This window comes from Cryptotermes secundus, unplaced genomic scaffold (genome assembly GCF_002891405.2).
Source record: "Cryptotermes secundus unplaced genomic scaffold, Csec_1.0 scaffold400, whole genome shotgun sequence".
Taxonomy (NCBI): domain Eukaryota; kingdom Metazoa; phylum Arthropoda; class Insecta; order Blattodea; family Kalotermitidae; genus Cryptotermes; species Cryptotermes secundus.
The window spans coordinates 1,878,796-1,901,540 of NW_019723908.1; the positions used below are offsets into that span (position 1 = coordinate 1,878,796).

The 22,745-nt window shown below is 39.1% G+C and overlaps 1 long non-coding RNA gene across 1 annotated transcript in view; it reads right to left on the reverse strand.

The window, feature by feature from the left end:
• Window positions 1-22,745, reverse strand: part of LOC111862090 — a 196,699-nt gene that overhangs the window by 112,962 nt on the left and 60,992 nt on the right. The window contains exon 2 of the long non-coding RNA XR_002842365.2: window positions 6,482-6,592. This is a non-coding gene — a long non-coding RNA (uncharacterized LOC111862090). The remainder of the gene's footprint in view (window positions 1-6,481; window positions 6,593-22,745) is intronic.

The following is a 22,745-nucleotide window of genomic DNA, read 5'->3' on the forward strand; positions in this document are numbered from 1 at the left end:
TGTGAGGGTAACTGTGTGTACGAGAACTATATTGCTAACAGCCGCAGTTTCCTTTAACCTGCTGGATCAATATGGTACGAAGCCCGGAGGAGAAAGCCCACCGTCTTGCAGCCTTCAGAGGAAAGGCAACAACGAGGTATTTTCCCGCCAGTGAAATCCGACCTCCCTCCCACCCCACCCTGGTCGGAACAAAACATCTTGCCTGAAGTGAAGGAAATGAAATTTCAGAAAGAAGCAAGACTTCACATGAAATTAGGGAAGTCCTAACTTCATATTCGTAAAGTTTGTATAAATGTAAAATATGGCTAACAGGAAATTAAATACATCAATTTCAACTGTTATGACAATACCACAAAGAATTCATAATTATGGGGCCTGATGAAATTAGTTCCCACTCAACAAGTTTCTATAAATTTTCACCATAAATAAATCATAATTAAGGGGCCTATTAAAATTACTAGTACTTTCCACTGAATAAATTTCTATAGACTTTCACCATAAAGAAATCATAATTATGGGGCCTATTGAAATAAGTTCCCACTCACTAAGTTTCTATAAAATGTCACCATAAAGAAATCATTATCCACTATTTTCCTTTTATATTTATAATTTATGCGGTTTATCTAAGTACATGTCCTCAAAAACACAACCCAGAACACGACGAATTGCATAGAAAAATAGCCTGACTAGCCGGCACAATCAAATTTATTCAGTGGCGTCTGTCATATCGGAAATCTCGCCGTAACTCTTAATTTCATACATTAATCGAATTACAGAAACGTCGTAAGCGAAAGATGTAATATAATGGAGCCTGCCCACGATTTTTTTCTTGAATACGTGGGACTGCCAGTAAAGAGACAAGAAAGAGGCCAGTTGATATATACATGAAGAAAGCAGTCTTCTGGGATTTGGCACCGTGTANNNGTTCCTCCGAAACGTCGGTTAACACCACATATACACGGTGCCAAATCCCAGAAGACTGCTTTCTTCATAGTCACCGCCGTGAAAGCCTCAAATCTGATATATACATATTTGTATATAAAAATTAATACATCTATATAATATTTACGTAGACCCTGGAGACATGAATGGCAGTATGAACTGCTACACCACAGCACCAGACCGGTACAAGTGCCATGGAAGAAGTGTAATAATCATCCGGTTAGCCACACGAAGAACCAGTTTTGCAGCGACTCAAATTCCATGTCTGGCCGTTGCTCTGGACTGTCATATTTGGGTTAATAAGGATTCTGAAGATTATATAACGTCTCGTAAAACAACCAACAAAGCATTATGGCATCAGAGGTTTATTATAAATAAAACATTGCAACATAATTTGAAAACTTGACTGTAAAATTAACAGGGCTGTCCACAATTTGAATTCTTTGAAAGAATGTTAAAATAAAAGTAAATTTGTTCCTGTGCTTAACTAATTAATTACTACGCCATGAAGGTTTATGGGGATGTGGATGTATATATCTATATTTTCTTGACTTCGGCACTAGTTGGAGGTGAGTAATCAGCTTCACGCTCCGACCACAATACCCCCAGGGTAAAAGTCCCCGGCACCCATTGGATATGAGACTGGGTGGACCTCAGAGACACTCTGGACGACTTAAAGAAGAGAAAAATTAACCCTACAGGGACTCGAACTCCTACCCCTCGGTCGTCCAGCCCGTAGCCAGTCGCCATACTGACTACACTATCCCGGCTACCAAGAAATATCCGATAAATATAATTGTGTAGCTGATAATATATTAACTCTTTGAATTTAGTATAGGTGCCATTTTATTTTGTTCTTAGAAGCTCCCAACTCAATCCATAGAGCTTCTTATTAGCGGGTTTCGGTTTGTTCCCAGGACATACGCAATTCTTTCTGAACTTCATTAACAAACTGCTCTTTACTTTAATCAGTACAATAATCAGTAGAACACCGTAACATTCTCCGCAACATAGAATCTTATTGAACGTAATCTCGAGTCTACATAATAAGGTTGATGTGTGCCGTCTTGTCATAATTAATAGCTGTTTTAGATCGTCACTTCGACTTGCCAAAATGTAATAAAAACATACACACACACACACACCACGATCCCAGCATATGTGCTAATCAGCAGATGTTATCAGCTTCCGAGACAACACGTCGACTGCTGTGGACTGATCTCTTGGTCACCTGGTTCACTGGGCTTCCCATCACTTACGGAAACTTATCAAAGAGAAAGTGTCCCAGCCACGTGCCTCGAGAACAGAGCAGGGCAAAGGTTTAAGGAGGAAAAGTAAATCAGCAAACGTGTCCGTAGCACTGCTTACATTTGTTGAGCGTGTCTATGTTTGTAAATATTTATTTGAATGTACTGGCTACATTCGGTGAAGCTATCCCTGTAACAGGCCGTGGAGGGCCCATGGGGTTGTGAGACTTCAAGGATCCCACATGTTTTACACAATCGGCTCACAGATGGGGGTGGGGTTGTCAGTCTTACACGTCAGAAAGCCGCCCTTTACCCCCAGGAATATTCCTGGTACTCATTTCTGTTAGAGGCTGAGTCAACCCAAGGCCAAAGTGCGGCTGGAAGGATTACATCGATTGAAAAATACAATGATATCGAGACTCGAACCCGAAACCTTCCGGCTTGTATCTTACTGCCTCAACCAACTACACTGAAGCGTGCGCCACTTCATTCAGTTGCCTATCAAAAAGCACATCTTTAATGATAAATTAGTTATGATGACGGTGATGATATGGTGACGACAAGAATGTAGGAATGACGTAGGCAGTAAGGTTAGGTTGCAAACCACGTCAGAAAGCAGTAACAAAGCGCGGCTGACCGGCACACTTGGGGCTCGGGATCAATGACAAGTCACAGCGGACACCTCTCACTGGAGTTGCGGCCGATCCAGTGCTCGCTGCCCGTGAACACCGGGGTCCTAACCGATGTCTCCGTCTGCTTGTGCCGCTCCCTCCCCAACACCATCTACTAATAAGCAGCATCTGTATGCCTGGCACCAGCATATCAGGGGTCTAATCTTGAAAGAATGGAGGAAGAAAAAGTAATCAAGGGAAAAATAATTGAGAAGATAAAACATACAAAATAAGCAAAAAAAAAAAAAGTTAGAAACAAAGCAAATATAAAGAGAAAGATCTTCTATAGTGTAACGTCTGGTGGAATTCTATCGACGTTTCGGAGGTGCTCTCTCAAACTTTGGGATCGAAAAATAAGATGAGTATGCAAACAGTACATATTCTGCAACTTACAAAGATTATTATTCTGTCATGAAGATGGAGACAATGTGTTACTCTGAAACACATCAAAACTTCTATCAGGCTCACAGCGATACATCCCACATGATAACATCTTTTATAGTCACCGCCTTCAGAACATGAGGCTCAAATTAAACATATGGTGAGTAGGGAAAAAACAAATTACGAGTTGCAACTTTAAGCCGTGTAAGACAAATGTTCTCAAGACTTTTAAATTTTTTACTCATCTGTATAATTTTCATAAAACTAGGTATCTTCATAATACGGACGGAGGTAAGACACTGAAAACAAAGTTTCGCTGGGCAGAAATCCTAATAATTTCTTCTGCTAATATTCGGTAAGTCCTGAGTTTTAATCTGTGTTCTCTTGTTTTCTTTCGGCACTTCCATATGAATACTGGGGATGTTTGTGCTGTATGGGGTATGGTCTCAATGATAACGTTTATTTATGCTAATACAATTATATTATTATTATCATTATTATTCATTGGCTGCTGAGCTCAGCATTTAAATAATCAAAAAGTTTGATTCGAGTGTCGTTATTGTTATTATTACTCTTATTCAATTTATATTAGCATTTGAGCTGTTGAGTTAACATGTAAATAAGTAAGAATTGGAGTGAACTGATGTGCGCTGAATCTCTTCTTTCTCAGTTTATCATTCCTAGTCATTCTATCACGTTTTGCATTTCGTGTAGCGTCATTAAGTGAATCCAGAAACGAAAAAGAAAAATGTAAGCAGAAACATTGCCTGATAACCTTCGTGCCTGTTGTGGGTCTAGAGATAATGCCGTAACTTCGAATACACTTCATTGTGACACTTCGAACCAGATCACTCACACCGACAGTTCTTCACGTGTACTCACGCCACGTCCTTTCAAACTAACCAGCACGGCAGTACAAGTTATAAAGATAATGAACTCATCATACTAGAAACCTTTGGTCACTGAATAGTAGGACAAACCTAACGAACTGCGCTCTGAGCAAGGGATGAAGCCACTTGTGAGCGGAGTCTAGCCCCAGCGCCGAAATTGGGACTCTTCTGACCTCCCGAGGAGATCATCCGAAAGATGCGTGAGTGGCCTGTGGACGTTCGCTGTCCCCGTCCTTGTAAAATGGATTTCAAAGTTACGTGACTGATTTTTCGAACGAGCCGGACGGACTATCGTTGTTATAATATAGTCATGATTTCATTAAAGCTACTTAAATCCTCGAAAATGGAATAAGGAATATCATTAGAGAATGTTAGAAGAGCAACTGAAGAAGGAGGTTAAGTTCGTAACTAACTGTATTATTTACGCACTGTAACATGTTCATTGACAGTGATAACATGAACACTCTCTGAGGGGAAGGGCAGGTCTAGGTATCTAGCACCCAACTCCTAAAAAAAAAACTCCCTGAGTTGTAGTCCGCAAGCGAAATATACCGACCGAGCGACCACCGTTTGTCGGCGAAGTTTTTTTATTGCTAGTGGTGTGGGACTAAGTTCCTTCCTTGTACTGCGGCCACTTCTGGCCTATTGTACCAGCCCCAGATGATAGGTGAGGGTGATTGTGGAGCAATTGGTGGAATGAAGATTGGCAGGGGAAACCGAAGTACTCGGAGAAAACAGGCCCCAGTGCCACTTTGTCCACCACAAATCCGACTTGACCAGACCCGAGATCGAACCCGGGCCGCCGCGGTGGGAAGCTAGCGACTAACCGCTTGAGCTATGACGCGGCCATGTCGGCGAAATTAGTGCCAGATTTCGAGGACAGAAGGTGTGTCGTGGTCAGCGCAACGGATCCCATGGTCGTTAATCTCGGTTTTCTAGACCGGAGCCACTATTTCCTTGAAATAGCTCCTCAATTATCATCACGAGACTTAGTGAACCCCGTTATAGCCCCCAACAGATGTCTTAAAAATTAAAAAAAAAAATGAAGACAAGAGGAAATGTACCAAAGAGTATCAATAAAATTTAAAATTATTTTCTATATCAGTAAAAATAGTCTTACGTAGTAATCTCGCCGCCAATCCTCGCGCTGCTCGTTTCACAACATAAAGGTTAAGCGACAAAATGCCTAGTCAGCACTTGGATGGGTGACCGTTCGTAAATATTTGCCGCCTGCGCGATTTTTTACAGTTTCCGGGGCCCTTAAAATGACGGTATGCACAATTTTCCTGGCCCACTGTACTGGTTCAGACGAGGCACCCATCCTCGTTCTACGAGTAAACCTTACTTTCCCCCATCCATTTCAAATCACAGTCAATTACCGTAAAACATTCTTCCGTATTAACGGAGATGTTCAGATTTAAAACTGTCAGTCAATTTGTATAAAGTATCACAGCGTTGTGAGTTGTGCACTTGAACATTGGGGATCTCATTTAAAAAAATCAGTAAATAATAAAGAAATTTCCGATCCCGGTAGCCGAGCAGTCTAAGGCATGTACTGTCTTCGCTCACTCGGAAGCCGGGATCATGGGTTCGAATCCCCCACAAGGCATAGATGTTTGCTGTGTGTATGCTTTTATTCTGTTTGTATTGTCCTGTGTTTAGGTAGAAGCCTTGCGACGAGCTGATCACCCGGCCTATCATCTGTAAAATGATTATGAAACTGAAAATCAGAGGTCAGGGTCCAAGGGGGCTGTAGAGCCAGTGAGAAAATAAAATTTCTAACGTATTTTGGTGTACGTTTTCCAAACAGTTAACTGACTGTGGGCCATTTTATATATATACACACACGCGAACACATACATACGCACACAAAAACTAAGAAACTCACCACACACAGTCGAAACATGGAGACAGAAGCTGCATATACTTCCACAACGGAGGTAACATGACCCACATTGTAATAACCCAAGAACTGAAGAAGCATTACTGACTCGCGAAAGCCTGTTAGCAGTAAATGTAAGTTGGTACACAAATTTTCCGGCTGGACCTGTGCAAAAGTGGTTGCCCGTGCTGGAAAGGAAAATGCTGATATTGCCGTCAAGAGGTACCAATTTCCCTGAAGGCATTGTCATGTTAATAGACACACTAACTTCACTTCGACATACTCCCAGAGGAGATTAGGACATACTGAACAAAATCATGAAGCCTAGATATGTATTTTGCAAATATTATGTTTCTGAACATTAATGTAGCATCGTCACAAATATTTGGATATTATTTACATATTTTTCAGCTTACACTGCCTGTTTGGGTGTGTCTGAAGTAAATCTAGTTACCATTTAATGCTTACCTTCCGGATAGCCGTTTTATATCAACTTCTGCAGGATGCTGTGGGTTTGATGCCAGGGTGTTCGACACCCTGTGTCATTGCTTGAGGACCTTACTCCAGTTCCAGGTGCTCCTGCAAATGTAATACGGAATTGATTACATGTGCGAAATATTCATCTAAATATTTTCATTTTATATGTTTTTCTTTTATAGAGAAATATTAATCGAAAATAAGATAAAAAGTTAGCGTTTCTCCGTGACATTTTGAATCTGAATGCTCTTCTATTCCATGTCAGTATCTTAATAGCAGTGAAATACTATACAGTCCTGCTCTATTCATTTAATAGTCACATGCTGCTGTTTCGTCACTATAGCCTTGATATTTTTTTCGTATTTCATTTATTTGCTGTATATTGTACTTTTCATAAAAATAATTTTAATTAAAATACTAAATTATTTCTCCATCCTTGTATTTTAATGTTTGTTCCTAAAAATACCGCTAATCCATTATATTCTGCCATGAACCGTAAGCCTTATTTCAAGGCGAATATGACTGGAAAACTTGATTAAGAATAACAACGTTACCGCTTTATATATTTAATGAGTCATTTTTGGCGTTGTCAGTAGCTAAATTATACAGCGTCAAATGGTAGGATTATAGATAAATAATGAACCGAAAAGGATTTCGAAGGTTTGTCACGGTCTGTTCAAGGAAATAACCCGAAATTTCACCGGAAGGGACTGAGGGAAAACACGAAAATCCTCAGTTAGGATAGTCGGCTTCCCGGCTGAGATTCGAACCCAGTACATCTCTAGAACGAGTCTATAGCATTACTGCTACACAACCCACTCTGTAAGATGCATAATAATAATAACAATAACAATAATTGCTTCACACCTCATTTTAAAAATAATAATCTTGTGCATTCCGAGGTCCTGTCATTTGGGGAAGATGAAGAAGCCCTAACGTAACTGACGGTGAAGTGGAGAATTTAACATCGATCTCTGAAGGAAACGGAAAAAAAAAAAGATTAGTTCTCGAAGACGGTCCATGGAGGCAGGGAGGTACCCAGACAAGAACTAGGTTACTCTTGAATTCTGGAAACATCCACAGGGACAGACAGACGGACGGATGGGTGGAGCGGCCATCATTGCGAGGCTATGCAAAGAACAGCTCAGACGAAGACAGAGTACAGGAAAGCACTTAGAGTAGACACACATATATACATATACAAATACAAAAAGACTATAATACACATCTTTATAAAAATAAAAAGAGATAAAATAAAGTTTTTTAAAAAGTTTCATTGCAACAGCAGCCAATACGACTCGAGTCGGCGCACCACCTTTAAATCATTTCCTGCAATCCGATTGGCTGAAGGTTACACTTGCGTGCTGTGTCCATGAAATCTGATTGGTTCACACCAAGTTTTAGTTCCTATTGTAAAAGCTAGATAACATACTGCGTACTGAAACGAACAGAGCAAAAACTCTACTTGATGGATGGATGAAATGGTAATGGTAGGTAGGAGACAAGACAACACTCTAACACCATCTGTCAGCGGACACTTGCACTACGACGGCAACGAGAAAGGACAGAGAAAGACTTATAAGAGGGACAGAGAGAGAGAGAAAGCCGATACGAGATTGATTGATTAAGGCATTTGCGTCATTGTCTTTTTTTTTTATCCAAACGAATGGAGTCTACAGCGCTCGTGCGTCTTCAGTTAGATACGAACGAAGTTTGTGCCAGAGGTTATGGGCAGTAATATATAAAATTAGGATTGTCACTTCAAACAAGCTGATTAACAGATGCAATAAATTTGATGAATTTATAATAAAATAGTGGTACGATATTGTTATCGCTTATATTACTATCAACCTTCTGGAAATTCTTAATCTTCGATTTCGTACTCAGTATCTCAGAGTTATTTCTGTGTTTAATGTCGACTCTTCAAATAAATCTGTCCTCCTACTAAATGTGAATCACGTGCCAGTGTTGCCTGATGGGACGTTGATATACTTCAAACAAATGTTGCCGCTTTCAATCATATTTTAAAAGAGTAGTTGTGTGTTCTTATTTCCTACAAATTAAATTGTTAATTAAGATCAATATAATGTATGTATTTATTTTATTGTTAATTTAATGACAAAATCATTATCGAGAATATGAAGGGCCCATGATATGGTGATTGATGGATGATGAATTGGAAAGAATTGGGAAGGAATCTGTAGTGGCCTAATCCGAGTAACTATCCCGGCGTTTGCCTGGAGGGTTGAGACAAACCACGAAAACTTCAATCAGTATAATAAGTGTCCCGTCCGAGATTCGAACCCTGCACCTCTCTAATACAATTATAGATTGTTACCGCTAGGAAAACCTCTTCAGTTCCTTAATGATAAATTTGATTTGTTTTAATTGAATTACTATTATTTTTAGATGTGCTTAATATTTATGACTAATTTGCTGCTTCGTTTACTCATTTTTTAATTGCCTAACCGATGTATCATGTTATACACGAGCTAAGGTTCTGACAGAGGTCTCTATGAAGAGGTTTATATTACGGGATATAGGGCCGTATCCTACAGTGAAAGGCAATCGATGATTCAGAAAAATACAGGATGTCCGGATGAAAGGAATCCAAAATAAAAAAAAAAAATTATATCACGAAAACTAATTGTCATACACGTATCCGGTTTACGGCATCCGAAAAGAAAACTCTGTTTCTTTTTTTCATGCTCGGCTTAAGCCCATGCGCCGCTACATTTCGGCCACCATGTTAGGAATCAGCTTTCAGACAGATGACTGGGAGATGGATCGGCAGAGGTGGATCAATTGCTTGGCCTCTTAGGTCGCCAGATTTAACCCCATTGGATTTTTTCTTGTGGGGTTATGTGAAGAACAATGTCTACCAGGTTAAGATCAACGACCTTCAACACCTGAAAGCCCGCATAAGGGATGCTATGGCTATGGTAACACCAAACATGATTCAAGTAACGTGGAACGAGGTCGAATATCGTTTGGAGATTTGTCGTGCCACCAAGGGAGCCCAGGATGAAATTTACTGAGAAAGTTATATACTCAGAAAAAAAAAACGTTAATAATTTCCCTTTGTAATGGTGTAACCTATAAATCTTTCTGAGATATAATTATTTTATTTTGAATATCTTCCATCCGGACAACCTGTATATCGTCTCCATCTTCAGCCACAAAGAGGATGTTAAGCAAGAAATAGGCATAAAGCAGACTCAGCTTACTTCTTGCTTGTTGCGGAATCAACATGGTCCTCCGTAACTTTGGCTGGCGTTCACCAAACAACAATGAGTTATCTGTCAGAAGATACATTGTTACGTCCGTTTCTCTGAAGTGTCTCTTCGCCTTTCATTGCACTGTTCTGTGTTCTGTGACGATGAGTTCAGGGACATCTGTTGTTCAAGGTACGTTAAGGATTTATGCGAAAGAAATAAACGTTCCTCTTTTCTTCTCTTTGTTGATAATAAGAACTGTATTAGTCCTATTGCCTCTACTGATGACTGCCGTCTATCGCAGCTGTCGCGCATTAACCCTGTGCAGAATTGGTGTGCTCCTAACCACATGGAATTTAACGCTGGTAAAACAGTTGCTCTTTCCCTTCCCAGAAAAATCAATATATTGGGAATCTTCCGGGGGGTAAAGGGCGGCCGGCGCTTAAGGCTGACAACTTCACCGCCATGTGTGACACGATTGTCTCGAAAATGTTGCAGCCTCGACGCCTCACAACCCTATGGGTTTTCCAAGGCCTGTTATAGGGACAGTTTTACCTGTATTAATTGATATTTCTAATTCTGAAACCCTGTGTGCATGTTATATTGAAGACCTTACTGTTTTTCTTGTTCCCTAAACTCAACTGCCATCACCAGAGATAGGGACTAGCTCTATCGATTGGGCCAAGTGAGGACGGAGAGAGAATCCAGTCTCCGAAATCTGTGTTTTAAACATAAAGAGAACGGCGCTTTAGATTAAAAAAAAAAGCAGGACGATGGATAATGTTCAGAAACATAATATTTGTAACAATAATAACTTGTACGAGATGGCAGATTGTGGTGGGTCTGACAGTTTGATAACCGAAGTACACGATTTGCTGATTCAAGGGAAACATAGGTCACGAACGGTAATTTACAGCCTTTTTAATAATACAACATACTGTTCTTGTAACTTGTGTTTGGTGGGTTGCCATATGTCACCCATGGGTTGTACGATGCAGTGGTACTAATCCGTTTTTCAGAGGAACCATAAGCTTCCTTCTCACTTCCTGTATTCTCCATAAACCTTTTTTATACAAACCTCTGTACCACATTTTCTCATTTCCTATACATATTTCTAACATACACAAATTATCCAGGTTACTGCTACTCTTGTCATATTACATATGGTAATTTCTCATACATTAAAATATCTTATCAGTGATGCTGACTTTCGGTAATTGAATTTTATGTTATTATTAGGTCCATTAGTATTACTATTATTAGTATTATTATTATTAAAATTATCCAAAATTATTTCTCTTCGTCCTTTTAAGTTTGTCATTCTACAGTACCACTGACAGCGAAACTGGTCATCAGGTTGTATAGTCAGTAAGTAAATAAAAGATTAATTGTATTATTATCATTATTATTAATACTATTATATTAGCTATAATACCCCTCTAACTACACGTATTAAAATATTAACTGTGTTCAACAGAGTAATTTGAGTACATAAATTTTCATGTTATTATCACTATTAATTTTTATTTATGTTAGCTGTATTAATTATATTTATTCATTAAGGCCTTTAAGTCAGCACCTAGATAAAGAATTGAATTACTGTTGTTGTTGTTGTTACTACTGCTGCTACATAACTCAGCCAATATAAGGGCTGATTGATTACCAGATGGACGGCCGAAGAACCGGGGTTCAATTTCCAGTAGGGGCAGGAATGTCTTTATTTCCACAGTGCTCAGACCTGTTCTGGAACTCGCCCAGCCTCGTATCTGATATGTCCCGAGCATATTTCCCCAGGAGTAAAACGGTGAGAATATGATGCTGACATGCTGAGATTAAAAATGCACGGAGCTATACCTCCGTTCCCCCGCAAGTTCTCATGCCGTGTAACTAATTGAAGCATAGGAACGGCTTAAGCTTTACTTCATTTCAGTGCTTAGTATTAATTTATTTATTTATTTATTATTATTATTTAGGCTGTTGAATAAGCATATAAACAAATATTGGATTGAGTTATTAATTTACGCGAAACGTGTTCAAGTTGAAAAAAATATTTACAATTCCTAGAAGTAGATGGAAAGGCGGAATGGACGTGACACTAATGTAGCTCACACAGTCAATAAATTTTTAAGTATTTTAATTGTATGAATATTTATAAACTGCTCAAAAAGAAACATACACCACGTTCTTTGTTACTTATTCAGTCCATTTGTTTATTATTTATTTGCAGATTCGACAGCTAAAAGATATATTTCAGAAACGGTAAGTGTTGACAGTATTAATTTCATTACAGATAAAAGCATAAAAATAATTACAATATTTCAGTTAATCTTTCAACAACCCTTTCCTCAAGAAAACACACCTTAATTAACTACACAATCATTTACGTCCTAATGTTATCAGTTTCCAGTATAACGTCTCAAAGGCGGGACGAACCGTGTATAACGGGTAGCTACACCTGCGCCCCTGTCGTGTCTGATTCCTAGCCTCATTTACCATGATTCAAAATTCATGTCCGTAACAGTTTTCCGTGTCAAAAATAAAATACCTCGCTTAGAAATATGTGTCTTGTGCTTCAGTGTTAAAGTATCACAAAAACCAAACAACCCCTTAAGTAAGATTTGAGGCTTTCACGGCGGTGACTATGAAGAAAGCAGTCTTCTGGGATTTGGCACCGTGTATAAGTGGTGTTAACCGACGTTTCGGAGGAACGTATCGCCTCCATCTTCAGGGTAGAAGAAAAAGTATAAGAAATCTGCAAGCGACAAGACCGTGAGAACGGTAAAAGCAGACTGCTTTTACCGTTCTCACGGTCTTGTCGCTTGCAGATTTCTTATACTTTTTCTTCTACCCTGAAGATGGAGGCGATACGTTCCTCCGAAACGTCGGTTAACACCACTTATACACGGTGCCAAATCCCAGAAGACTGCTTTCTTCAACCCCTTAAGTACTTCCACCGCAATATATAGGTCTAAGATAAACGTTGCTACCGAAAACAATGAAGTTGTGAGTTTCCATGGAAAGATAAAAAACGCAGTATATAATTTTTTTCTTTCGGTTGTATGACTGGTTTCATGATGTTGAAAGTTACATGAAATTTTGTCGTAACACTTTTTATACATACCACCGAATATTTTATAGACTGTTATTTTTGTATGTTAGAGAATTCGGTGGAGCGACACCTCAAAATTGTGTCTGCAAAATAGAATGTGAAAAAGGTATAGATTTTCTGTCCTTATTTCCTAAAAAGTGCGATCAAATACACGAAATTAACATAACATAATCCCGGGAAATCGAACAAAGAACTTACCGCATTCGTGCCTGACACTTACGCCTAATGCTCTCGTATTTTATGTAGCATCAACTTTCTGTCTCTCAGTGCAAGAAACCACATTTGAGTACCATACAAATTAGGTGCTAAGATTAGACTTATAAGAGTGTTTAAATGGGACGAATAATAAGCCATCTTCATAAATGTGCACGACAGGAAAACGCTCATACAGCAGCAAAATTTTAGAAAATTTTACTCCAATTTGGGAAATATTTTCCAAACTCTTTCTTTGTAACTCTCCGTATAACAATTTTGTCTAGTAGTTTTCTTCAATATTCAAGCCCTTTTCTGCAAAGTCAATTACATTATGTGCTGTATATATATATATATATATATATATGAGGAGCCAGGATAGTGCAGTCGGTATAGCGACTGGCTACGGGCTGGACGATCTAGCTGTCGAAGTTCGAATGCCGGTAGGGTAAAGAATTATCTCTTCTCTATGTCGTCCACACCGGCTCTGGGGTCCACCCAACCTCCTATCCAATGGGTATCGGGGGCTTTTTTCCCTGCAGTAAACCGGCCGGGGTGTGAAGCTGACCACTCACCCCCAACTAGTGCCGAGGTCAAGAAAATGTGGATCTATATATCCAATCAGCCATATGCCTTCATGATACAGTGCTTAATTAGTTGATCACAGGGACTTCACCTTCTATATAAGGTAAAGTTGTCCATGTGCTTAATTAATTATGCACATAAAATCATATGGGGGGAGTGGCCTCAGCGCCAGCGTGGACGGCGTGGAGAAGGGAACATTCTCGGTCCTACCGAAACTCGAGCTGTGACAATTCGGTCTTCCAACCCGAACCGAATGCACTATCGGGGCTCTATGTATATTATATAATATATAATTACATAAATGATAAATGTTCTCCTATAGTTTCTAAATGTATATTATACGGAAGAATATTAAAATAAAATTTGTAGTCCTTAATGAGATATATATATTTTTATCAGTCATAAATTTTTCTTTACGTGTAGCCGATTCTAGTCAAAAATTACGAAGTTTGAATCCATCTATGTTCGACCGATATGAATCTAAACTGAACATGCGTATCACCAGTACACTCTTGTATCGGATTCTTCTGAGTAACTCTGGAGCCATAACATGCAGGGGAAAGAACAGATGGACACTCTTTCCCTTTTAAGTGTTATGCTACGCATTTTTGTAAAGAACACATAAAAACAATAGTCAGCACTTGGGACTGAAGCTTCAATATCCGCCCGATGACCCGCCACTGTGTTATAACTTGATTTTAGGCAAGTCTTAGTTACAGGCAACAAGACTCTTCCACAAAGCGGAAATTGAAAGGCGAGGAAGAAGAGGAAAAACGGAGTAACACATGGCGGAGGTAAGTAAAGTGAGAGAAGAAATTCTTAAATAAAAAGTCGAGGTATTATAAATGTCTCTAGGGGGTATAACGAAGAAAATGAACGGGGAGGAAAAGGGATTAAGTGAAAACTCTTAAAATAAAAAGAACTTGCGGTTTTCCCTTGTTTTATGTAAGGTTTTGTGGGGTTGTCTGTTATATGTGGTATGTTACGTAATTCTGAAGGGGTGTAAAGATATCCCTCGAGGTATGCCGTGTTACAGGCTTTACAGGAGAAGGTGTCAGAGAAAAATGAATAAACAAAAACATCTTTAATAAAAGAGAAAGGGAATACGGAAGATGGAGGATCTTCACAGCATGGTTCAGTGATGTATGAATTATGAAGAAAGGATTTTCTCAGCGCGTTTGAGCTCAACAAGATATCAACTGAAAACCTCTGCTTAAAACCATTTTTCCCAAGAGCATGGTGTAGTGTTCTTATGTCTCTCTTTGAATAATTAGTAAGAACCACGTGAATATATATTTAATAAACTAATAAAACCAATCATCCCAAAAAGAAAACTGTTCTATGTATTTGTGTTCGCTGGAGAAACAAACGGATTACGGCAGTTATAACTCTCATGGTAACAGTGGCGATGATGATGATGATGATGATGTGTACTGAGTTAACAAGAAATAAATAATGATGTGGCACTAACGTCACATGGAAGCAGTTTAATAAAGTGTGAAATATTACCAGTATATTGAATCGAAGAGGGAATTGACCCAGAATTGGATATTGAGGAAGGATTCTTTGTAAGGTCTAGATTAGTCACTGAATCCATTTGTTCCTTAGCTACGTCGCTGCGTTATTGGGTAGATAAGGCCAGTCACAGTAGCGGTGCAGTCTGATGCATGAATTGTCTTCGCTCGCTCTGACGCTGGGATCGTGGGTTCGAATCCCACTCGAGACATGGATGTTCGTTGTGTGTATGGGTTAATTCTGTGTCAGTGTTGTCCTGTGTTTAAGTATAGGCCTTGCAACGGGATGATCCAAGAAGTTCTACCGTCTGTGAAAAATGATTACGGAACTGAATAAGAGACCAGGGCCCTAAATGCGCTGGAAGAGATATTAAACAGAATAGGTAAATATATAACTGCCGGTCACGGTAGCCGAGCGGTCTAAGGCATGTACTGTCTTCGCTCGCTTGGAATCCGGGATCGTGGGCTCGAATCCCACTCAGGGCATGGATGTTAATTTGTGTGTGTGCGTTTTTCTGTGTTTGTATACAGAGAGAGGCCTTGCGACGAGCTGATCACCCGCCCAATGAGTCCTACCGAATGTGTAAGATCTAGTAAACCGAAGTGAACGGAGANTACGGTGCCGAGGTTGTTTTTCCATTTTGATCATTTCACAGACTGTAGGACTCCTTGGGCGAGTAGCAAAGCCTCTACCTAAACACAGGACAACACATACACACACCAATGCCTTGTGTGGTATTCCAACTCACGATCCTGGCTTCCCAGCGAGCGAAGGCAGTATACTCGTATGCCTTAGACCGCTCGGCTACCGATTACACCACAAATAGCTTTAAAAACGAGTTTCTCTGGTACAGCTGATGACAAATGCCGTATGAACAAGAGCTGAAGCTACTGACTCCATGTTGTGCAAGCACTCTACTAATCGAGATGGGCCTATGTACTATCCTATTCTGTTCCGTTCGGCCATATTGTGCAGAAAGGTAGGCGGCGCAACATACGCAATATTTAGCAAAGTGTAGATACAGGGTGTCATCTTAAGTGTTTACCTGAGCCATCAGAATTTCCAAAGAACGAGTCGTTGTAGTTTGGAATATACCTGAATTGAATCTCGGTGGAGTAACCGGCTGTCATGATTGGAATTTCTCTTGATTTTCCACAGTCTCTCCAGACTACGTAATATGTAGTACCGTCATATAGGTCACTCTCGTCTCCTTCGAAGTCAGTGTCTACTTAATAAACCTCATCACATCTTCAATTCATCCCATATTTCATGACCTACACAAAAAGTGTATACAAGATTTTTGCCGGGAAATTGGAGAAAAGAGAGAATTTTGGGTACCCCGATATAGTTGGGTGGGTACAATAGGCCAGAAGTGGCCGCAGTACACGAGACTTAATCCCACCCAACTAGCATAAAAAGAAGTACTCCACAATGGAGACCCATATGGAGTGGAAGTATGACTTTTTAATGGGAAGTGCGGTATCTCAGCTACTATAGTGACTAGGCTACGGGGAGGGAGTCTCAGGAATTAGATTTTAATTCCCGGCATCTGGAGAGATATTTCTCTCCACAAGGTCCAGCCTACCTTTCACCCAGTAGGCATTAGGAGACTATTAATGCGGCCGGGGAGTAAAGCTAACCACTCATCTCTTTCTAGTTCCGAGTTTAATAATGCGTGGAACTTATACCTCCATTCCCTCATACGCTTTCATATCATGAAATTAAGCTCAGAGACCATTATAGCTCCTTATTACTAATAAATAATGTTACACACATTTAATTTGTCATGTTCCTTGAATGACTTGAGTTCCCGGAACACTCTGTAGGTTCACAGCGAAGGAACTGCTTCTCACATCTTGGCCACATGTGCACGGGATGAAGCAAAGTGCTTTCTCTGTGTATTAGGCAACAGCAATATCCCTGTGTATATTACACAGCTGTCCTACCTACGGAATTGCTTAGTGGCTGTCCGCATTAATGCACTTCTGTACCTCTATCCTGGTACTCAGCTATGAAGAACTGCCTGAACATGAGGGACATTCTGAATACATGCTATAACCTGATTTTTTCACTTTTTTGCTATTAAAACAATTTCAGACCTTCTTTGTTCAGTCATAAATTAACCGCATATTACAGAAAAGTCCATATGCTCTCATGCACGACTTTTTTTTAGCCTTTAGTTCATTTCACGACGTTTCCACATGCCTACATCCTCCACTGACTGAATGATGAGTTGGAAATGATGCGTAGCGAAGCGACAGTGGTCTAACTCAAGCTACTATCCTGGAAATTGCTTGTAGGAGCTAAGGAAAATTGCGAAAAACCTCAGTCAGTGTAGTCGTTGTCCAGGCCGAGAAGCGAATCAGGAACCTCCGAATATATGTCAGAGGTGTTGCCGCTGAACCCAGTTTGTACAATTTAGATTACTGAACAGTTTTTATGTATGTTTGTCAGTGGATATCCACGTAATATAACAGTGGACATGTTCAGTTTCTTGCCAGAATGATTCCATCAAAACAAACTCCGTGGTTTTAGTCCGCAAGCGAACTCCATTATGACTCATAATTTGGGCCTATATTAGATTCAAATTAAATTTAATCTGACAAATTTCAGTGCAAAAATAACAGGAACTCTGCTTATTGCCTATCATTGGCCGCGCCATAGCCCAAGAGGTTAGTTGTTGGCTTCCCACGGCGGCAGCCCGGGTTCGATTCCGGGTCTGGTCAAGTGGGATTTGTGGTGGACAAAGTGGCGATGGGTCGGGTTTTCTCCGAGTACTTCGGTTTCCCTTGCCAATCTTCATTCAAATTCTTCAACATCATAATCACCCTGGGCAGGCTACAATAGGCCAATCAGTGGCCGCCGTGCCGAGTGGACCCAGTTGGACTCCACCCCCCACTAAGCAAATTTAATTTTAATGTTATTACCTATCATCACCAAGTGTTTTAAAAGAAGTATTTAGCTCTACAAAATATATATACTCTATCTGTGTATGGAATGTGCTGAACTGGTCCTGTGTTCAATTATTTCCGTTGTAATGAGATATTGCTAAACAAATAATTGCGGAATGAAGACAGTTTGTCTATTATCATACATTTTTAAATGTCAGTTTAGATGTACAGGGTCTAACTGAACAGAAATAATCTTTACAATACAAATAAATTATAATAAAAATAATTAAATAGATACTGATTTCAGATTTTTTCGTTTTTTTTAATTACTGGATAGTTTGTTATATTTTTCATGTAGTTATTTTCATTATAGTTCATGTCTGTAAAATTATTCATAAGCAGTTTCAAAATATTATTAAAATTAAACCATAAATAATATAATCACAACCAAAGAAGTGACCTACATTTCCTCGTGAAATCTAATGTTATGTGGGATATATTTCATACGTTGACAGCAACAAGTTGAAAGTGTCATAGAGCAATTCTGCACGATTTCATCTGTGTATGGAATAAATTTTATTTAAAAGAAAAACTTTCCACTTTATAGCGTTCATAATATACGAGCTAGTGACACAAATAGAGTCACTATTAAAAGCGATACGTGGAGTCTCATTCTGATGCCAACAGCAGGGCCTACGTCAACTAAACGGGCTGACAGACATTACTGTAGACATTCTATGTTGCCATGGAGAACACTTGGATCACTTCTAGTGGCGGAGAGGAGTACTGGGTCACTTTAAATTTGGTTTCAGCACCATATTTTTTGACTCGACCGCGATCATAGGACTGTAATTTGCCACTTTTACAGGTACCTTTTTGTAGTTTGTTGTTTTTCTCGGTTTCTTATAAAGCCTTTGAATCACGAATCACTTATAAATAGTATAGGATGTCCGGATGAAAGGTTTCCAAAATAAAAGAAAATATACATCCTGTAAACTAATTAATATACAAGTATCCGGTTTATGTCATCGGAAAGGAAAACTCTGAAAGATTTTTTTCATTACCGGCTTACGGGCATACGCCTCCATATTTTTGCCACCCTGTTAGGAATCACCTGGACCGAGAGATGGTTGGAATATGAATTGGCAGAGGTGGACCAAATGCTTGGCCTCCAAGGTCGCCAGATTTAACCCCAGTGGATTTCTTCTTGTAGGGTTAAGTGAAGAACATGTCTACCAGGTTAAGATCAACGACCTTCAACACCTGAAAGCCCGCATAAGGGACGCTGTGGCTACGGTAACACCAAACATGATTCAAGTCTGGATATTTGTCGTGCCACCACGGGAGCCCACATTTAAATTTATTGAGAAAGTTATATACATAGAAAAACAAATTTGATAGCTTCGCTTTGTAATGGCGTAACCCATTAATGTGTATAATAAATTCTTTCTGAGATATAATGATTCTATTTTGGATGCCTTCCATCCGGACACTCTTTATTTAAATATTCAGTTCATACCTCATAGGAAACATACTACATACCGATTATAAAGACCAACACATTAATGTTCATCATGGAAGTAACTGCTGTCCATTCTGAGAATCGTGGGCGAGATCTGTAATGTTAAAACAGGTTGTGCATACAGCTGTGCTCTAGAGTGTTAAGGTCATGTCTCAGCCGTTGTGATTACGTCTTCAAAGGTTCCTATGGTTGTTGTTTTTACTGTTATTGTTATTATTAAGCACGCAAATAAATATGGAATTGATTTATTAATATTGGTATGTGTTTAAAACTTAAATTGTTTCTTGTTGCCATATTTTGTAGTAGCAGTGTTTTTTCAGCCATTAAAATACTAATTACAATCATTGTAAATATTTATATATATATAGTAATTTTCACTTGTAATGCTAACTTTGATTTGCGTNTTAATAATTTTTAAGTTTATGAGGCTTATGAGATGATCTCGCTGTCTGTGTCTCTGTATGCCTCCCATATGTATCTGTATTTCGTTCTCTATGCAGTCCGTGTCGTATCAAATGAAACTAGGTGATTACTTCTTCCCAGAACTTGTTGCTGGCTTTTTTCTTTACTCGTGTTCACTTTGTAATTGGCCTCTGGGNCTCTGGGCTAAGTTTTCAAGTATATAAATAATTTTATTTATTTTATTATTCATATTATAGTATGAAGAGTGTGAACGGTATACTTAGGGTCCAGTAAATATTGTCATAATGTTAACAATTTCGTTGGCAGTGACTGTACATCACTTCCTCTCCTCTGTTACTAAATTTCTACCTTTAAGAATTCCCAGAGCACAATCTGTGTGCGCTTGCTTCCTCGTCAAGTTCTAATCCTATCCAGCCCATACTCCTCTCTCTGTCCCGCTCTGAGGGCCTAGCTGACGTCTGAACTGCGGATCGATGTTGCTCCAGGCTCCTGGCCGGAAAACTTAAAGCGGCCGCCACAGGAGTCGAGGTGTGAACGAAGGCGACTCCACCCTGCTACTGACGTTTTCATACGTGTGGTTCACATTGAAGGAACCCTCTGCTCTTACTATATATCAATATTAACATAATTTATACTGTAAAACCACAAACAGTTAGCTCCAGCTACTGAAAGATGGCGGGACACGTTTCTTTTCGGTTATGTTCTTAGAGCATAAATACAGTTAGCATGTAGGGCCAGTAATTTTAAACGAGATGTCAAGTACACAACATTGAATATACTAGATTTTCTTTTTAGAATTTATATCTTCTCTGATATATTGCTATGCATTTCAGTGAATCTCAACTGATTTTCCGACGAAAGTTGCAGATTCCATGTTCAGAGTCAAACTTCGGCTATGCAGGTGGAGACAACAAGTTTTTTATCAAAATGTTAGTATTTGTCTATTATATCCTGTCAGAACCCAGGGAACCACTTGCCGACTTCAAAACCCCAAATACCATAAATCTGGGACTGACTGTCTAGGGGTTATGCATTGAGCTGCCTTGTGGAATTTCTCGGCACAGAAATGGAGAACTACAATTTGCATGATAGAACAAAGAAAGGGGTAGGAGGGCAAAGTCTTACAGGACATTTCTTCGAAATGGAAATAATGTCACATACATATTGCACCGATTTACACGAATGGTACCTGTGGACCTCCTACACAGTTCACTCTATTACCATTATACAGCCATTATAATTAATGGAAAATGTCTCATCTTCCCTCTGTTTTGTTATTTGTCTGAAGATGGAAATAGAACCATTATACGAAAGCTTGTAATTTTCAGAATTTCAATTTTTTTTTTGTAACTTTGAAACATAGATACTGGATAACTTGCAAAGAAAATTCCATATCGATGACAATGTTTATTAATTCCTTTGATCTAATAATTTCAAACACCCTTCATCGAGCCATAGTTCATGCTCCTTTGACTTGCAGTAAATTTAATATACTTTGGCTGAAGTCTTGATATATCCAACACTTTCTCACTTTCTATCAATATCCACATTATCTTTCAAGTTTTCAGAAATTAGTTTCATTTTAACCTGAAACTTTTTAATTTAAGCATTATTCGGCTTCTTAAGATTAAACCTTTCCATATTAAACTTTTGCAATCCTTATTTACTTACTAACAGCCTTCCCCAGTTGTTCAAATTATCAGATAGTTGTTACTATCGAAATAAAAACTATGCACTGAATTAAAAGTGCTCTTACTCTGAACCAGATTTGATCGATGAAGAATTAAACACAACAGATTGTGCTACCTAAACTAAATCCATTATCTGTATCAATGAATGCGTTAGGAACTTCCCTCTGGCTCTCGTTTCAAATCACTGGCCTTTACAGAATCATTTATTTAATATTTGAGAACATAAATGAAGGAATGTGTCACCAAATATCTCGACAATTAAGCAAAATTATGTATTTCTTTTCACTACTACCATGGAAATATACTAATAAAAAATAGTTTCCTCGAATTAAGACTGGCAGACAGTCTGACATGACACCACAAGTACGTAGTGACAACTTACTAGCCAACGATATCTTTAAGATTTTCCGTGGAGCTGTCTGGTGGTGACATCTGCTGGTTCGTATAGGTTTCAGTCTCTTCAGATAACTGGCCGTGAAGTTATTCACATGAGCTACGGGTTTTCTTTTTAGAGCATCGTCTATTATACAATCCTGCATTTCACAGTGATAACTATGTATACCAACTTCAACATTGGTATTCTTTGTTTCGTTCACCTAGCGACGTTGAAAGCGTAATCATGCTTTTTTTTGTGCGTGTGTGAGTGCATCGTATAAATTGACTGAACGACCGACTGGTTCAATAAATTAATAATAAACTGATAAACCGAGTTGCTGAACGACCGAACCACTCACTAACTGACGGACCTACTGGCTGGAAAGAAAACAGGCAATCCACTAACTGATCGCCTGAATAAGGGTTTATCCATTGAATCATCTCAAATCAATTTACAGAACAAATCTTCAACCTACCACATTTCAGTTATTTAGTAAATTTTAAGCTCAATGTAGAAATATAGTCTGAACTCTTAAACTGCTGATCAGTAACGTAATTCACTTACTCTTTTTTTTTCTGTGGCGCTACAGCCCCAATTTGGGCCTAGGCCTACCTCCATAAAATTCTCCGTTTCACTTCGGTTTACTAGATCTTACACATGCGGTAGGACTCCTTGGGCGAGTGATCAGCTCGTCGCAAGGCCTCTACCTGTACACAAACACAGAAAAACGCACACA